Source organism: Heloderma suspectum, chromosome 5, assembly GCF_057233095.1.
Source record: "Heloderma suspectum isolate Gila_16-S chromosome 5, 16-S_ref, whole genome shotgun sequence".
NCBI lineage: Eukaryota > Metazoa > Chordata > Lepidosauria > Squamata > Helodermatidae > Heloderma > Heloderma suspectum.
This window is the reverse complement of record NC_139462.1, coordinates 87,208,323-87,227,364: the sequence shown is the minus strand read 5'-3', so window position 1 is coordinate 87,227,364 and position 19,042 is coordinate 87,208,323. Positions and strand designations below refer to the sequence as shown.

Below are 19,042 nucleotides of genomic sequence, written 5' to 3'. Positions count from 1 at the left end.
TGATTATTGTGAACTTTACCTCATATATCATCTGTTAAGAGTCAAGGATTGAATCATGAAAACGTATTTTAAAATGTACTATTTCTTAATGACTGGATACTTCCTTGCACAGGCAATTTGCCTGTAGGGTGGAGCCCAAGATCTATGCTCTTCAAGGCTGTAAGTGAGAAACAGGCATAGGAACATAGGAAGTTGCCTTATACTGGGTCAGATCGTTGGTCTATCTAACCCAGTATTGTGAGCGGAGATGGGGAAATAAAGAGACTGACACAGGTTCTTGCATTCAAATTGGGCCACATTTATTGATAAATCTGCAAAGGGGAAAAAACAGGATGGGCAACTAAACTGGGCCAGCCACTAACTGTCCCTGACATGGGTGAAAACATTCAAAGCCTGTGTGGTGGCATGTCATCTCACCACCCCACAGGGCTACCCCTTGAGGGGGGAGGTAGGCCTTCCCCTGTCACCAGGTGGGTGAGATGAGTTGGCCTCCCAGGTAACCCTTATCCCCTGATGGGCCACAAAACCCAGAGTAGGAGGCCTCAGGCGTCACCTGTCACCATAACTGTGCCTCTGAATGCTCAGCATCCCTATTCTCATTCCCAGTGCCCATCCTAACAGCCACAGGAAGCGACAAGCCTAAGTTTAATCAAACTCCCCCCACCTGCACTAAATTACTTCCCACAAGCCCCTTTGTAGATCCAACAAAAATATATAATTACCTAAATTGGACAGGTGCAACCTGTCCTGCCTATAGAACTCCCCCTGCATCCGTAGAATTTCTGGATAAGAAGTGATCCCATCTCCATGCTGGAATATCCCCAGAGCTATTTCCCTGTTAACTTTCTGCTGAGCCTTTTCAATGGCCCGCTGGTTCCCAACATTCCACCAGAAAAGTCTGGGGAGCAAGCACAACCAAACGATAGTTACCCCCAGCCAACAGTGCCTGAGAACCTGAAAATCCCCTAATGCTTGCAAAAGAAGGCCTTTGCCTTTTAAACAACCCAGGTCATTCCCCCCAAGATGCATCACCAAAACCTGTGGGGGGACACAAAGCAAACCTTGATGGAGTAGAGTGGGTAGAAGGTGCTCCCACCACATGCTGCGTCTGCCAAGCCACTGTATACAGGCATGCCGGGACAGTCTGAGCTGAGGTCCACAGCCTGACGTGGAAGCCCTCTGACCAGCCCAGAACACCATGCTGTGTCCACATATGAGCACACGCACGAGTTCACGTCCATTCCATCAATCTAGAGGAAACAAGAAAATAGTAAGAACCGGAATAAAAACTGGGGGGAGGGGGTTGCCACCATTTATCAAAGTAGAGGCCTGACATAAGCCTTGAAGGCCTTGGAGCGCCATCTGCCCACCGCCTCTACCTGGTCAGTTGAGAAACCCAGTGACGCAGCTGTTGAAGCGGCCCCTATTTGGAAAGAATGTGTCCCAAAGCGAAATTTACCTAGACCAAGGGTACCCAATGATGACTTAGTAAAGGCCCAAAATTGATATTTCATTAATGGAGAACCATCAGAATGGCAAAACAGCAGACCTTCTGAGGGCCCAGTTAAGTCCAGAAAAACAGCCATTGCCCTGACAGGGCATAGTTTCTCAGCCTGTGCTGACAGAAGTGACACCGTGGCACCCCTACCTGTCTGATCAGTCTTGGACCTCCGTAGCTAAATCCTAACAACATTGGGATGGACCTGGATGTCAGAATATCGCAGAGCTCTGCCAGATACATCACCTTTCAATGTCACGACCAGCTTGGAAATCCGGAGAGCCCCAAAGAACGCCATTAAGGCAGCGGCGTGAAACAATGATGCTTCAAAATGTGAAGCACATATGGATGGCCACAATCCCTGGAGTTCTAAAACAGGGATGTCCACGGAATCTGCTGCGGACTCCAATGAGGCCGAATTCCAGTGAATTTGGCCCCCCGAAGTCCGCGACAGAACGAACACACTTACCTGTGCGTCTCCAGACCGAATATCCCCCCCGGCCAGTTCCGTTCCACCGTCTGTGTGGAACCCAGAAGTGATCGGATGCAAATGGCGTCCGCTACGCCGTTTGTGTCCCCGTTTTTCCTCGTGATAGGCTACGTGTCTCTATTTACGTAGAAACTTATGTAGCCTGTCGCGTGAAAAAACAGGGATGCAAACAGCATAGCTAATGTCATTTGTGTCTGGAGAGCACTGTTCCACGCAGATAGGAGCTGGGACGGAGCCGGCTGGCAGCTCCGCAGAGCCAGCCAGCTAGGATTCTGCAGGGGGAGGAATGGATCACTTCCCCCCCCCCATCGAGGATTCCAGGGGGAGGAACGGATTGCCTCCCCCCAGAGGACCCCCCCGGCGGACACCCCCCCCGCAGACACAAGGTAAGGGGATTCGTACATCCCTATTCTAAAAGGATGTCCGGAGAAAGGGGGCGCTTGGAATCTGCGGGTGTGGGTGACATCCTGGCCCAACTTGGAATGGCGCACCGCACTCTGAAATCCACAGTGTTATCTGCCACACCCCTGAATTTATACCAAAAGGCCAGGTCCGCCAGCTTGCCGCTTATAGTCTTTGCCGAAAGCCCCCTATTCCTGAAAGACACGCAAAATTGTAAAGGATGGTCCACAGGGATGGGCCATGACTGCTGTAACTGCCAATTGCATCAGAAATCATGAAATTCCCTACCTGCTTTGTCATAAGCAGCTCTTGTGCTAGGAGCTATGGAGTTCATCATGGTGAGCTCTGCCTCAGTCCACCAATCTGCCATAGTTCTGCTGGCATGGGGTCTGGCAATGGATGTGCCCAAGGGGCCAACTCCCGGAACCGTTCGATCTGGTTACACGACAAAGCGTCAGCAATCAGATTGTCCAAGCCAGGTATGTGTCAGGCACAGAACCAGATATTATGTCGCAGACAATGCAGCATGAACACCCTTACCAGCAGCATAACTCTGGCATTGCTGGAAGACAGGGTGCTGATGATGTGGACAGTGGCCTGATTGTCACACCAAAAGTGAACCACCAAATTGGCAAGTTGGTCAGCCAATGTGTGCACTGCTACGTAGATTGGAAAAAACTCCAAAAATGTCAAATCCTTGGCAATTTGGTCTGCTAACGAATGCTTGGGCCATAGTTCCACGCACCAATGATCACCCCAGATCACCCCAAAACCCAGGGACCCAGCAGCATCAGAATGAACCTGCAAGTCAGCGTCCAGGAGCAACTTGTGCCTCCAGAAGGAGACGCCATTGAACCCCTGTAAAAATTGAAGCCAAACCTCGAGATCACATCGCATGGCAGAAGTGACTCTGGTTCGGTGGTGCAGTCACTGCAGTCCACACATGGCCCAGCAGAGCCATCTTAGAAAGGCCTGGCCTGGGGCAACTACCCTACATGCAAAATTTAAATGAGCAACCATCTCTTGCAATGCGTGCAGGGTGACTTTGCATGAACACAGTATTATGTGTATCTTTTCCCAAGGACAAAAAGTTTGTCATTTGGGAGCCTGCAACATTGGTTGATCATGTCTAACTCAATCCCCAAAAACATTAAAATTGAAGATAGACCCTCTGTTTTTTCATGAGCCACAGGGACACCTAGCTCATCTGCCAATGAGGCAAAACCTCGCATTAAGTCAGCACATAGTGTAGAATCCTAAGGGCCAGCAAACAAAAAATCATCCAAATAATGGACCACACTCAGCGTCCCTGTTTTATCTCTCACTGCCCAAGAAGGTGCTAAACTTTTCAAACATGGCGCAAGAGATGGAGCATCCCACAGGGAGAGCCCTGTCCAGGTGAAAGATTCCCTGGAAACAGAACCGTAAAACGTCAAAATCCAAAGGATTGACCGGCAAAATGCGAAATGCAAACTGTATATCGCACTTGCCCATCAATGCCACATGCCCGAGATTCCAGACCATGGATATTGCAGAATCAAATTAAGTATACTGCACCGAACACAAACGCTCTGGGATCTCGTCATTTACAGAACCGCCTTTTGTGAAGGAGGGGTTGTGAATCAACCTGTACTCCCCAGTTACCTTTTTGGGAACAATACCCAAGGGAGAAACCCGCAAGTTAGGGATCGGCGGTGCTGTAAATGGGCCAAGAACCCACCCCATGGCAACTTCCTTGTCAATTTTGGCTTTTACCAGCTGGACCATACTGAGAACAGAGTTCTGATTCTTAGAGAATTGTGCTTTACGCTTACCCTGAAAAGGGATTCTAAAACCATGCGTAAAACCTTGGTCTAGGTAAACCACTTCTTCCCTCCACAGATATCGCCACAGGAGCCGCCGAAGGGGCTCAGTCCTAACTGGGCTAGGTCCCTTTGGGAGGAGGTTGTTGCCTGCCCCTGGATTTCCTACCACCTTGTCCGTCTCGCGTGTGACCCCACCAACCCTTGATTCTGGGATGGGTGCTGTCCACCACAAATGGAACGTTCATGGTGGAAGCAGCATGGGTTTCGGGAACCCTCTAGAACTGTACTCCCAGCAAAGCAAGCAGTGTTGAACCACCTGCCCCACATTCGGCTGGACGGTCGATATGGGTGGCTGTTTGGCCAAAATATGACTGCTGTCTGATCTGTCGCCAAATCCTGGTCTAGCTGGAGTCTGTTCCTTGATGTCCTAGTGGATGGAGGGGTCAACAGTGGCCCTCATACGAAAGGCCTTGTCATAGGCCAGCCAATCCCCGCCTTCATATTCGATGTATGCTGTATAAATCATATCTAAATATTTAGTAAGGATCCAGCCTCCCTTGGGGAATTCTTGTTGTAATACACCCATATAAATCAGAAAGCCTGGCAGCCAGTTGGCCCAGGTGCGGGCAACTTTCTTCCTCCTGCCTTTGTCTTATTCCTTATCACCAGATTTTTCCTTATCTTTAGAGTCTGGTTCACGGAATAACAAGGAGAAAACATCAATGAATTCTCCGTGTAAAATCTTATCCCTAGTGGCAGGCAAAAGGTGAAAACCTAGTGATGTAGATGTACCTTCCTAACATTGGCACATACTGTAGGTCTGCAAGTATTAAGGAGGATTGAAACTGGACTCCCTTGGCAGGGCCCACAGGGCCCTGCTGAACTGATGCACAGGCTACCGTTGCTGGAGAAGGCTGACTTGAACTGGCCTCCAGCACTGTGATGGATTGCCCTGCCAGAGGCCCCAAAAGGGCACGGCGTCACTTCCAGGCCACGTGGGGGGGGATATGGAAGTTTCCAGTGCACTTACAACACCAGAGGCGTCAGAGCTGGGATGTGACATGGCTGACCCTGCTGCTGGCATTCCTGGGACAGGTGGGGCTGCATGACTACCGGAGGCAAAATCTTGTTCCCAACTGCATTTGGGTCAACTTGTTCTCCAGTAGGTGGAGAAAAGGGCCATCTAGGGGCAGTCATCCATGGAAGCCATCCCCACGGCCCCATCAGGCCTCACCCCAGCCAGGGGAAGGTGTTAGAGGAAGTTGTCTCACCTGCAACTGGGACAGTCAGAGCTGGGTCCCCTAGGGATGCAGCAAGCAAGGCTGCCCCTCACCCCGATGGCTGCGTCGCAGCAGATGTTGGTCCTTCCTCTGCTGGGGGAGGAAGATGCCTCAATCGCATCTAAACGCTCTGAAAGAGAAAAAAACAACGTGTGCTGGGTCTGCCGCCTAGTCTGTTCAGGCTGCGATCCACCCAGCATGCTTGGCCTAGGTATAGATGGGGGTGTAATCGCATTATCTTTTTCCACAGCCTCCACACATGCAAGAATCAGTGCCAAATCGGGCTCTCCCTCCCCTTCTGATGAAGATTCCTGCCTCCATTGAGGCCTTTTTGCTGGTTGGCAAGAGGCTTTGCCCTTTCCCTTCTTGTCCCTCTGTCCTTTTTTAGGGGGTATATTGCCAATTGCTGACCAAATACGTATGTATGGGTTCTCAGGTGGTCACCCCCACCAACACCCCCAAGCCTCAACCTCGCTCAATATAAGGAAGGCAAAAGCCTCCCCCCCTTGAGCCCGCGCCTGTGGTTCCTTAGGCTGTGCCTAAAATGTACTACACCCTAGGTGGTGGCACAGACTCTGAAGATCCTCCCTCAGGCTGGGAAAGAACCCACCTAGAAAGAACACATACCCCAGAGGCCACCTCCAGCCCTCGAGCCAGCCAGCCCCTGAAGATCAGGCTGGAACACCTGGAGACTCTCCATGCCGCAGATCCAGCAACCCCACAGCCTCCCCTTGAGGGAAAGCCTGGGCCAGATGCTAGGGCCAGCCAGGCCGTGAGGCCTGGGATCGCTGAGAGGGCACGATTCGCGTCACCCCAGGCCTGAGAGTGAGGGAATCTGCCGCCGCCTGGTACCACTGCAGCAAGAAACCTTGGCCGGTCTGCGTCTGGGCGAGGAGAAGCTGCTGCTGCCGCCGCTTGCCCTATGCAGCCGCTGCTGTGCAAAGTGTCCTGCAGCAAGCAGGGAACACTGCTGCAGATCCCCGCTCAAGGGCGAGCCGCCATCACTGCCACCCCGTTCCCTCAGCTGCAGAATCATGTGGCACCCGCCCTGCAGCCGCATGTTGGAGCGGTGTTGGGGAGTGGCGCAAGGAGCTTACGACAGCTCTCCGCCCCCTCCCACTTCTGGTGGGACCACCACAGGCCACCAGTCGCAGCCAAGCATGTCATCTCACCCCATCTGCCTGCAATGGCCCACCCTGAGGCCAAGCAAGCTGGACTCGGGGTGTGGCATTTGTTGACGCTGACTGGCAATGGCTCTCCGGGGTTTCAGGCAGGTGTTTTTCCTGCCCTACCTGGAGATGCCAGGGATTGAACCTGGGATGTTCTGCATGCAAAGCATGTGCTCTACCACTGAGCTAGGCCTCCTGCCTTATTTGAGCTTAGAGACCATCAGACAGAGAACGGGAGAGAGCTGTAAGATGGCCAAAGCTGAAGTATCCTTGGGGTGCAGTTGCTCTCTCTGGGGACCTGATGTAGCACTAGGGGCTATACTTTCTGCTGAAGGCACTGTATTCCTCTACTATGCCCTACTTATATATTTGTAAATAAAACAAAACAAAAATTATAAACCCTCCATAAATCTCCAGTGCTCACGCACGCACCCGTGTTTGCGCGCTCTCTCTCTCTCTTTCTCTCTCTCTCTCCTCATTCCTGTGCTTAACCTACAGCACTGTCCCTAGAATTTCTCACCACTTGGGAAAATAAAAGGCATTAACAATATGTAAATTTTATGTATTTTATTGCTGTGAGCTGCCTTGGGAGGGATTCTTCCCTGAAAGGGGGCCAAGAAATGTTTTAAGTAAATAAGCGTAGATTTCTTCTGCATGTCTAGCTGTATTCTTTCCCTGTTCTGATTTATACATATTTTATATGTTCTGCTGAAAATTCCATCTTTATAAGAATACCCACTTCTTGATGACATTTTCAGGTGAGTTGCTCCCTATTATTTCTCTTTTAAATCACACAATATTTAATTAGAACTTTTTACAATCCCTTGGTTGTTCATCAGCTCTGTTGCTTGCTAATCAAATTGCTGTTCTGATGGACAGCTCTCTCATTCTTTTCCCTTCTCGTCACCCAGAAGATCTTTTCTTCTTGTGCTTGTTTCTTGGAGGGAGCAATCCTATGGCTGCTAGACAGCAGCTAGACAGCCATAGGATATGCCATTTTCTGGGAACCGACCTCCCCCCACTTCTGCCCTGTCTCCGAGGCAGCACGGAACAGCCCAGTCCTCCGTGCATGCAAGAGGAGCGTGGAGTGGCCAGAAAGGGGTGTGGCTGGGGGCGTTCTGGGGCAGGGAGGGCGTAGCTGTGTGTACAACACATCCAATGTGTCATGCAGCAGCCTCCTTCCCCGCTCTGCGCTCCCGCGGCTAGACAGCCGCAATCGGCTGTCTAGCCAAAAAAGTAGGGCAGGGGAAGCGTTGAGGGAACGATCCCCTCTGTGCCTCTCCTGCCCTGCTTTGGATAGGCGGTTGCCTCTGAGTTCGGAGGCGACTGCCTACCTCGATAGGATTGCGCCCTAAAGGTACTTACGTCCAGACAGCAGCTTGTTCTGCCACTGTAGCACCAGCACAGGAAGTAGAACAGGAAGTATATCAAAATAGCCCTTCCTGAAAGTGGGAGTTTGGTGCTACAGTAGTTGGTTGGTCACTCCGCTTGCTGTGTTCTGTGCTCATTTAGCTAGGGCATGTGAACTAGCAGCAATCAGCATGGGGACTGGTACAATCTTTGTGGGATTTCCAGGTGTCATCACTCAAAAAAGACCTATCTGGAAGTCAGTACCCACTGTTGGCTATGTTGTCACCTTCCTATGCATTGTTTCTATGTTGGTAAACGTCAAAGCAGAGTTGCCACTTGCAAGATCTATTTAATTATCTCCTTTCATTACTATTTCCCTCATGACAGTTTCCCAGTGCATTAATTCACAGTTAGTCTCCACTAGTTTGCAGAATTCTGTTTGGAGATTGTACTGTCACACTCCACAGAGAATCAATTTATTTTTCAAATCTGTGTACTTAAAAAACACATTAGCTAGTAAGAAGCATGAGCAGATAATTTAGCAAAATACCCTTCTAATTGTGCTAAAGATCACAAATAGCACAGTCCCTGAAACTGAATAGCAGTTTCTACTTTGGCTGAACATTCCGTGTGGATATAAACTACTTTAGAAAGGGTGTATCTAGATGTGTATAGCTTAAGGGGGTGAGCCCACTGTGGATCTGCATTTTTTTGGCCAGACCAAAAAAATGTTTTGGGCCCAGTTCACACGTAATGTAACCCAGGTTTGTTTTAAACTCTAGGTTACTGTGACTGTGAGCAAGCCAGCATGCAAGTACATGTGGTCAATGTCTCATGCTTGGCTCCTCCAGCCAGGGGGGGTGGCTAAACAAGCCAAGGGTGCTCTGTCCCTGGCCTGGTTAGGATTATTTATGAACCTGGAACTCTGGCTTGCCTCTCCCCAACAATCCAGAGTTGCAACCCAGGGTTTGTTCTTTGGTTCCAACTCTGGCATGTTGGCCTGTTCTCTCCTGCCCATTTTGCCAACCTTCAGAACATTTTCATTTTCAGGTTGCTCTTGGAGGATGTCTCTGTTTCAGGGCAGACAGCAGTGCAAAGAAGTAGGGAAAAAGCAAGAGTTCTGGATTCGGACGTCATGACAAGCCATGGTTTAAACAAACCAAACTTCATAAACCAAAAACAAACCAGGGTTCTATTTGAGGTTTATAGCTGGTTAATAAACTACATCATGGCTTAGCATTATGTGCAAACCAGGCCAATGTGTGTGGCTGAGGTTAGCACACATACACAAAAAGCATTTGTGCTATGGTTGTAGCAATACTGGGAAGTGGGGGGAAACAAAGATGTGAGAAGATAGCCATACAGCACAGTTTGGTATTGGTATTTCCTGGCTGACCAAATTACTGTGTACAGAGCGAATAGTAATAGTGTACAGAGCGAAGAAGAGAAGAGAATATATGGGAAGAAAAGGAGATATGTGGGGAGGGGGAATGGGCAAGGCAGGCAAAAATACCTCCACATATCTAAAGCAGGGCTGCGTAACTATGGAATTTTCTATGTGGCCAAAATCATCTCCATGTTAGCACAGCAGAAAGCTATCCCATGGCCAATTTGGCAAACATACAGCAAGACCGTGACAAGATGATGACTCCTAGTAGGGCAGTGCTGCGGCTCATTTTAATTTTTGAGGAACCAACACTTCTGAGTACTCTTCTATGATTTAATATAGTATATTCCCATATTGAGCTAATTGTGCCACATGAAAATTACAGCTCTATCCTGCACTTGTCTGCTCAGAAGTAAACCCCATTGAGTTAAATGGAGTTTATACCCACATAAGTGGGTACAGGATTGCAACCTCAAGAGACGAATGCAAATGGCTCTAGGAAATTTCCACTCTTCAGAAAGGATGATTTTGTGTGGCTGTGCTGTAAAATGAGATCACATGTTCAGTGTGTTCACAATCCCATAAAACAACACTGATATAAAAAGTAAAGTGTGCTGCTTTCCCTAAAGTACCAGCGTGGTCTTGATGAAGAATTAACAAAGGATAACTAACAAAAGCTACTAACAGGGTATAGAAGAATACTAACATCTTTGTTGCTAGTATTCATATTCTAAAGGTGTCAACATGCCCTCAGTTGCAAACTGATGTAACGTGCTGTAGTTCATATAATATTAATTTCACTGCATGCAGTGTTTATTACAGACATGCTTAAAGGCACCCTCAAAACTCAATTTTGGTACAGTATTTGAATTTAAGCTGTTTTAGTTTTCTCAAAGCTAATTAGGATATGGATTGGGCTACAGTAATCATGGTATATGTTCTTTTAGTAACTGTGAACTTTTAAAACCAATCTGATATATGTAATTTCTATGATTTGCTATAACTTTTCATGCGTTTTAAATCAGTCTTCCCAAAACAGGTCCTCTCCAGATGTTTTAGGCTTCAGTTCCCATCAGCCCCAGCCAGTATGGCCAATAGTCAGGAATGCTGGGAGTGTGTATGTGTGTGTGTGTGTGTGTGTGTATGTGTATGTATGTATGTATGTATATATATATATATATATATATATATATATGAATAAGAGTAGAGTTAAACCTGAGTCTCTGGTGCATAAATAGAGGTCCTCTGTAAGGAGGGGTTCCACTTTCACTTTATTGTCAGGATGGCTTCACATGCTTCTCTATTGGCATGTATGAAACTTGCTCAGCAGTATATAGAGAAGCCTCTGCTTTCATGGAGTGTTTGTGCATGTATCAGAAACCCACAAAGCTTTGGCTTGGTCTTTGTGTATTTAATATTCAAAAATTAACTAAGTTGTTGTCTTGCCAAATGTCAAGCCTTTTAGCATCTAACTAACCTGCATTTCTCCTTATATTTTTGTCTTCCACATCATTATTCCACTTGATAAAATAAATACTTTTTAAAATTAATTTTTTAACTGCTTGTTTTGCGATGCCCAGATCCGTTCAAGAATGTATTGATTTAAAGAGCCACTTCAAACGTTGTTTGTTGTTCATTTCCTACATGGAAGGCCGTTCAGTGTCGGAAAAAACTATGAAAAACCTCCTGGGGATGCTGCACAGCAGGATAACCCAAACTGTAGGAAGTGTAACCCAATCCAGAAAGGTCTCAAAAGGGCTTTTAAGGAAACTGAAAGAAGCCTCAAGATGGATGGCATGAAGAAGGCAAAAGGGAAAGTGAGGAAAGGCGGAAAGTAGCAGCAGTTGCATAGAGCTGAGTGAAAGTGGAATGATGGGGCTTGAGCTGTCAGGACAAAGATTTGGCACATCTACCAATCAGTTTGTCATTTTCAGTTGTCATTTTAATGACCACATTGAAAATGGTTCTGAATTGCCTTGGATTTTAAAAGCAGTGGGGGTGGGAGGAGGAAGAAATGTCACCTGCTTGATTAGCTGCTTGCGGCTGATTTTCAAATAAAGACTGAACAATTCTTGAAGGCCAATCAGAGGAAATTATAAATGGGTAGACCAGTGTTGGCACTAAAATAGGCTGCCAAAGTCAAAATGACATTACTGCAAATTTCTTTCAATTACTACAGATATTTTAAACAGAAAAGAATAAAAGCAAGCTAGCTCAATTATCCACTGTAACTCTTAGCTTTGTATTCCGGTGTCACATAATGATATAGGAAGCTGCCCAACACATTATCTTCTAAATGTTGTTTTAAAAGACCATAAAATTGGTGTATATAACTGCTTTTATTACTTTTTTTTTAAGTAAAGCAATTTTCAAATTTCCACATGTTTCTTCAAAATGCCAAGGATCTGGTTTGTTACATGTTGATGAATTTGGTTCTTTAAATATTTTAGCATAGAAAGACGTATGGTTTCGTGTGTTATTTTTTGTGTAGGCAACTAAATATAATGAAATAATTCCACAAACTTCTAATTCGTGGGTTTCCCATATTTTTTAGTACAGCAATTGTTACTTAGTTGTTGTGCAAGATCCAGATGTCTTTCTTGATTGTTGGATTTGTCTTGCAAAGATATCCACTTTCTAAAGAACAACGGGTTGGATGCAGACTTAGTCATACTTAGAATAGTCCCACTGGGGAGTTGACTAAAGTCCCATTGATTGCAATGGGTCTACTCTAAGTATGACTGAATCTATAACCAACCCAATACCCTTTCACTGTGAAAATGTAATATGTCCTCATAGCTAATGCAGCTACTGCAAGTGTGCAACTGCAATACATTGAATATGGAATGAGCACCATTTATATAATGCCTATGATACTATTAGTGACAAGAAACAACTTTTCCCATCCCCACACAGCAATACCCCACAGTTTTATGGACTTTTGCTTTTCAAATTCTAAGCAGGCTGTATAATCCAACTCTCCAGTGTAGAATCTCAAATCTACCCTTTTTACAAATGGCAAGCTCCACTATGGCTACCTCATCATAGTTGGGCTGTATCTGCCTCAGGAAAGCTACCCCTTTATTCCCTTCCATTCTGGGTGGGGAAGGCAGAATCCACAATAGCCCAGGTATAGTGCTAACAAGAAAAAAAAAGTCTGGTTTGTTTTATAGACTAGAGATTAAGTGCCTTCATTATTAAAACAATTTAACAACTGCCGAAAAAGTACATTGACCTAATAAGTTTTCAGCTTACTAATAAACAAGCTATTCATATTAATTCTGAAAATGCTGCTTAATATTTCTTCGAGAGAGATGATTTTGTATTTATATGGGATTTATTATTTATAATTTGGTATACTCTAACAATAGATTGCTGCAGAATTACTGTGTGAAACAGCAATTCTGCATTACATGTATTTGTAAGCTGGTTGTAAACAAAATATTCACATTCCGTGGAACAGCACATCGGATTGTGCTAGTATATTTGTGCATGTATTATCAGATTGAATTTTTAGATTGATGCAATTGAGAAAACTGAAAATACTTTCACCCCAACTACTTATTCCTCAAAGTCTGTGGAGCAAGGATCCGTCACAGTGATTTTCCAATTCAAAAACCCTTCCAACTGAACCAACAAACTAAATACACTCCATTGACATGTACTGAACAAGGGGAAAAGAACACAGGGTATGTGTGTATATATGTCATTGTCTGTGTGTTCTCCTACAATGATTTTTCCCACCAGCAGCCCCTTTTCTTTTCTGTACTAATGGAGGGAGCAAATGCGCTCGACCAATTTTTATGGGAAAAGTGCTTAGTAGAGATGCTTGAAGATTTCATTCGGTCTACATTTTTAAGCAAGCCAACCTGACTCACACTTCTTAGACTAACATATACAGTTAACCTTCAGTTTTCGTACTTCTCCAGGTTTTGTGATACAGTCCTCAGCTCACAAAGAAGTACTAAAATGCATATTTAAAATATATATATATTGCTTAAAATATGTGCAAAAATGCATATTTTAGGATGGAATTCATGCTGTGAGCTTTTATTTTTTAATTTATTTAATTTTGGTGGGAAGGAAAGGAAGCTGACTCTACCTGAAGCCTGTATTAGATTTGAGAAGACTACTTATTCCTTGCTGTGTGCCACATTTATGCCTACATTGACTGGAACAAATAAGACATGTTAAAGATAAAGACAAAGATGTAGCCATGTGGTTTTAAAATGGTATTTAAAAACCACATGGCTTGTAGTCCAGCATATTCCTTTTTCTAAGCCAAATCCCTGGAACTTTTGCAAGGGCCTAACTTGAGCACTCAAAAATGGTTTGCAAGTGCTTGGAGGTGGACGTGCTAGGGGAAAAGTAGCACCAGCAGTGCCAGAGATAGCAGTGGGCACCCCAGATACCACAGTAAAGCCTCTTTCCCCAACATGGGTGGGGGACAACCAGTCCCAACATCCACAGGAAAAAATTGATGCTGTTTGTGTCATTTCTGGCAGGGAGAGGGCCTTCCAGCTTTTTCAAGGACCGCTGTTTGAATGCTGTCCACACCCCTACAATATAGAAGGGATATACGAAAATTTCAGTTCAGTTCACAAATCACTTAAAACTGCCCCATTCATAACCCTAAACACAAACAGTAGGATGTGTTCTCCAAAAATGTTTGCAAATTCTCAAAGTTGTGTTCATGTTCAGAAAATGTGCATTTTTTAGAAGTGTGCACAGAAATAAAAATTTTCCCATCCAAATGAGCCAAAAAAACAAGGTGCAAGTAAGAATGTAAGTGAGCCCAACTGAGCTTTGAAATGAAGTTCGGAGTGAACTCAGGCATCCCTGGTTCTCCCATCCCTACAGTATTGTTCCATCGAATCCAATTTGCAGTGGATCTCAGGCCAAAGCTGAACCTTTCAGAATTGCAACTCATGTTCATAACAGAGATTGAAACAAAGCCTGAGTTCCAGATGTACCTGATTTTAATCTAAATACAGACTTGGTAATGTGGAGACAACTTTGGAAGTAACATGGTTTTACAGCTAATGGAATGATATGGCACCCTCAAGTCTGAGGTTCTTTTCCTGTCTTTGTCAAGGCCTTCTTGGACCGTGTCTCCATGACAACGGAAGGAGAAGTGAATGGAGGAGTACCAGATTTTTTTTTTTAAGGAACCAGCTTTGCTGCACTTTGGTCCATCCAGGGCCCCACGAGCAAGTGCTCTGCACCAGTAAAAATAGCTTCACAGAACATACTTCCTGGTGGAGATGGGGGTTGGAGTGAATGACATCTGACTGGCAGGGGATGCTCAACCAATAAGAGAGGCTTCCCCCTCCTCCCTTTCTCCTTTCCCCTGAAGGTCCAGATGCACCTGCATTTCAAGAGCAAGCCTAATTGACCACAGTGGGAGTTACTTCTGAGTAGACACACATATGCTTGTGCTGGGAAAGGTGAGGGGGGAGAACACAGGGATGGGAAACCAGCCCTCTTTCTAACCACAGGATCTCTATAAGGAAGGTGTGAAGTACTTACTTCCTAAGGCAATAAACCAAGCCACAAGAACCACAGGTTCAGTGAAGCGCTTTACAGGCTTTAAACTTCAGTTAGAATCATAGAATAGTAGGGTTAGAAGGGTCCTATAAGACCATCGAGTCCAACCCCCTGCTCAATGCAGGAATTCACTGGGATCTCTGTAAATTCTGATGTGGGCAATCAGAGGGCAAGCCTCACCGAGCACAGTGGGAATTACTTCTGAGTAGACACACATATGCTTGTCCTGGGAAAGGTGGGGGGAGAACACAGGGATGGGAAACCAGCCCCCTTACTAACCAAACCGATACTGTGCAAGATCTCTATAACAAAGCTGTGAAGTAGTTACTTCCTAAGTCAATAAACCAAACAACAGAGAATCAGAGCTTCGAGATCATGCTTTGGAGCATTTACGGAATGTGCTTTAAACTGTGCCATTTCAACTGAGGGGGATCTTTGTACATTCTGATGTGGGCTTTCAGGGGACAAGCCTCACTGAGCACAATGGAAGTTACTTCTGAGTAGACACTAATTGGGTTGTGCAGGGATGGGAAACACACAGGAAACACCCCTTGACCAGGGTCATGGTGAAAGGTACATCCCTGGGCAGGGCTAGCATACTCGAGGTCAATGCGGGGGTTGGGGCATACAGCAACTATACCGGGGAGAACCCGTCTTAAGGAAAAGAATGAGACTTTAAGCAGTCTCAGGAAATCCTGTTTTCCCCTGATAAGCTCCAGGTTGGCTGCTGGATGGCCACAACATCATGTATCCCTAACGACCTCAACACGCAGCCAGCTCGGAGTAAATCGCTGGTGGAGACACCCCCTTGGATGACCTTGGCAAGCCATTCCAGCTTTAAAAAAAAAATGCTGAACAAGATTGGCACCAAAATAATTGGCCTGTTTTTCAGAAGTGCTAAGCATTTAGCAGCCCCCATTGATTCTCTGTAGCCTATGCCTCCTCAGCATCTCTTTCAAGGTGGATGTTTGCTCATATTACAGTCCAAAAGTGTGCCTAAGCACGTTACGTGTTTTAGGGGAGAGGGTCCCAGTTCTTCAAGCCTGTCTCAGACTTCAGCTCTGACTTCAGCTGTCCCATTAAGTTCAGAGCTGAACTTCAAGCATTACTGTCTATATCATTCTGTGTTCCATTGACCATCTCTATAAAGATACATAAAATGCTTATTACCCAAAATGAAATCCTTCTGTAGTTTGTTCTTTGAGTAACTGATTAAAATGCATGGGGGTGGGGGGGGGGGATAAAGGTTATTTACAAAAAATTTAAAATAAAGGATGGCATTTAGTTCTCATCCATTTAATTACAGTTTAGAACTAATTCTAATTACAGTTCTGTTGCAAAAACTAATGATTTTACTACCTTATTGCTTTACTTTCTGGAATAAAGTAAAATTATTATTTTCTTGACATATTTGGGAGCCAGGCATCAAACTAAGGTTTGCTTATCCTATTTGACCTGCGTTGCTTATATGGTCATACCCACTTACCTGGGAGTAAGCCCCATCATTAGTGAATTTAAAACAGCCTTGTTATTTGTAGAGTATATTTCAGGGTTCAAGGTGTGTTATGGATGCTTGATGGTCAACCACCATACAGCAGCACTGTGCGGTGACTTTTCCAAGGCCTCCCAGTGAGTTTTGTGGGCTGAACAGGGCAATGAACAAGAGTTTTCACCATCCAAACCTGCCCTATACTGACCTAGGCTGCAATCCTAAGGCACTTCTGCTAGGAAGTTTCATTGGGCTTATACCCAATTCACAAAGCAAATTGCTTGAAATCCAATCTGCATGGGGCCTGTTCTTTGTGGTGGCCCGTTTGTGTGCAGCTGCTCCATGACAATCCACTGCTTGCTGTTGAGATTCCACCAGAATAGCTCCAACAGCCAAAATACTTTACAGTGGCAGAGTGAGAGCGGCAGATCTGTTGGTGAATATGTGCACAAAGACAGTTTGCTAACTGACACAGACGCCACATTGTTTGAATCTGAAATGGCCGCTGCATCAATCAGGCCTTACTGCCACGTAAATATGTTAGGCTCGGTGTATAAGGTAGGGATGGGGAACCTCTTGCTCTCCGGATGTTGTCGGACTCCAACTCCAATCAACCCCAGCCAGCATGACCAATGGTCAGGGATGATGGGAGTTGTAGTCTGACAATATCTAGGGGGCCACAGTTTCCCCAACCCTGGTATAAGGCATAGAGTAGCTTAGTCACCTATCACCTGGTTATCGGTTCACCTGGTTATCAGTATATAGTGCATGATTAGTGTTACCACTGTTTCTGCAAGATGTTCACTGCTAATAATTAGGTTAATCTATTTTTAAGAGATGGACTATATAGGCTAGCACCTATTATATTTGAGACTATCTAGATTTTATCTATTTATATCCATATCTATAATCTTCCAAAATTTTGGGTACTTTGAATCTTCCTGAGTTTTATATTATGAAGTTAAAATATGTTCATGATCAGATATGGCAAATGTACTATTAATTTAAATGTTCTTATATGCATGTACAGTATATCAGATAAAATTAGTATCCATGAATATCTTTCTGCTACACATTCATTTCATTGCACATTTACACATAGTTTTTCATGGCTATTCTTTTGGCTTCACTGTGTCAGTTGTGCATACCTCCGGGTAGTATACAACTGAAGTAGAATTTAATGTGCAAGTAACAGAAGGTTTTTATGATAATCTGTTTCAGCACATGGTACTGTTGGTGACTACCGTTATGAAATCATAACTAGGTACACAGAAACCATTAACATCTGCTTTGGGGAGTCTATGGGCAATACCCAATTATAATGAAAACCACTTGTGGTAAAAGCAAATCACAGTTAAAATACCAGCTTTACAAAATCATTGATTGAAAATATGTCCTGTATGTGAAGCATACATGGTGGTAATTGGTGAATCAATTTTTTTTAACTTTTCCTTTACATTACCCCTGCCATCTCATTTCTATTTATACTACTTCCACCTGATGGTGATGAATAGCTGGCATTAAAACCACAGATAGAATTGATGTAACCAATTTCATGCAACAGATGCCAACTAATGCTACAGCACCCTAGGAATCACTTCAGTGATGTGTTCTTGAAAAACAATGAGGCCCTGAACAACACTTAAACATTTGCTCAGTGTGTGTGTGTGCTTAGTTTTGTAATCATATTTTTAAAAGAATGGATATCCTTAGCATTTATTTAGATCCTAATTCAAATGAGTGGATTTGGTGGATCTTGTTGTTGATTCTAATAGACTTCAGAAAAGTCTGTGAGAATGTTTTCATACCACTGAAAAAACAAACGTCTCCTAATATTCCTCCCACCCGTGCTTTATTAGCAGCCATGATCTTTTACATGAAGGTTTCCAAATACACGATAATACATTTAGAACACAATCCTATGCATGTTAGATGGAAAAAAAGTCCTACGACTCCCAGCATTCCCCAGCCAGCATTGGGCCCTTAGTTGAGGTAATGGCAGGCCCTTGACTGAGTTTGCTGGATCCTTGATTCAATCTTCATTTTCTGTGTTGTTTATTCAGTCAGATTAGGCTAAATCACAACTATTTTAAAGTTCGTTACAGATCTGAATGTGATGTAATCTAAACTGATAATGAGGACTGTCAGCACTACTGAGATTGAATGCTAAAAACCTAATTTAAATATTTGAGACAGATTCTCCAATGTACCTGTGTTGCTAATTAAAATGTAGGAGATAAAAATCCATTTATATACACCATTTATTCTGACAGCCAATTCCAGAATTTGGCTATAATGGATGCTATGAAAAGAAAATGAATTAAGAGATTTTCCTGTTTTATCTAGCAGCAAAATAATGATGACTTTTTATAAGAATCAGATACTGGAAACAGATGCTAGATGGATGTATTGAACTGTACTTTTGTTTTTATTTAGCAGACAGTAACAATACAATTGAAAATACGTTTCAGAAAATGGAAATTTGAAGGATGGAATTGGAACTAGGTTTTTTGGTTAGGGTGGCCACTTATGAATTACTAAAAAGGAGGACAGAAGGTGATGCAGATTTGCATAAAATTTGCATGTGCTAATTTATAGGTATACATGCAAATGTAGAAATAATTA

General features: G+C 44.5%; 1 protein-coding gene and 1 pseudogene across 1 annotated transcript in view; one reads left to right on the top strand and one right to left on the bottom strand.

Annotated features, from left to right (window-relative positions):
* The window catches only part of SORBS2 (sorbin and SH3 domain containing 2), a 399,410-nt gene that overhangs the window by 246,194 nt on the left and 134,174 nt on the right, over nt 1-19,042 (top strand). The window lies entirely within an intron of this gene.
* LOC146344097 (uncharacterized) lies at nt 1,317-2,760 on the bottom strand (annotated as a pseudogene).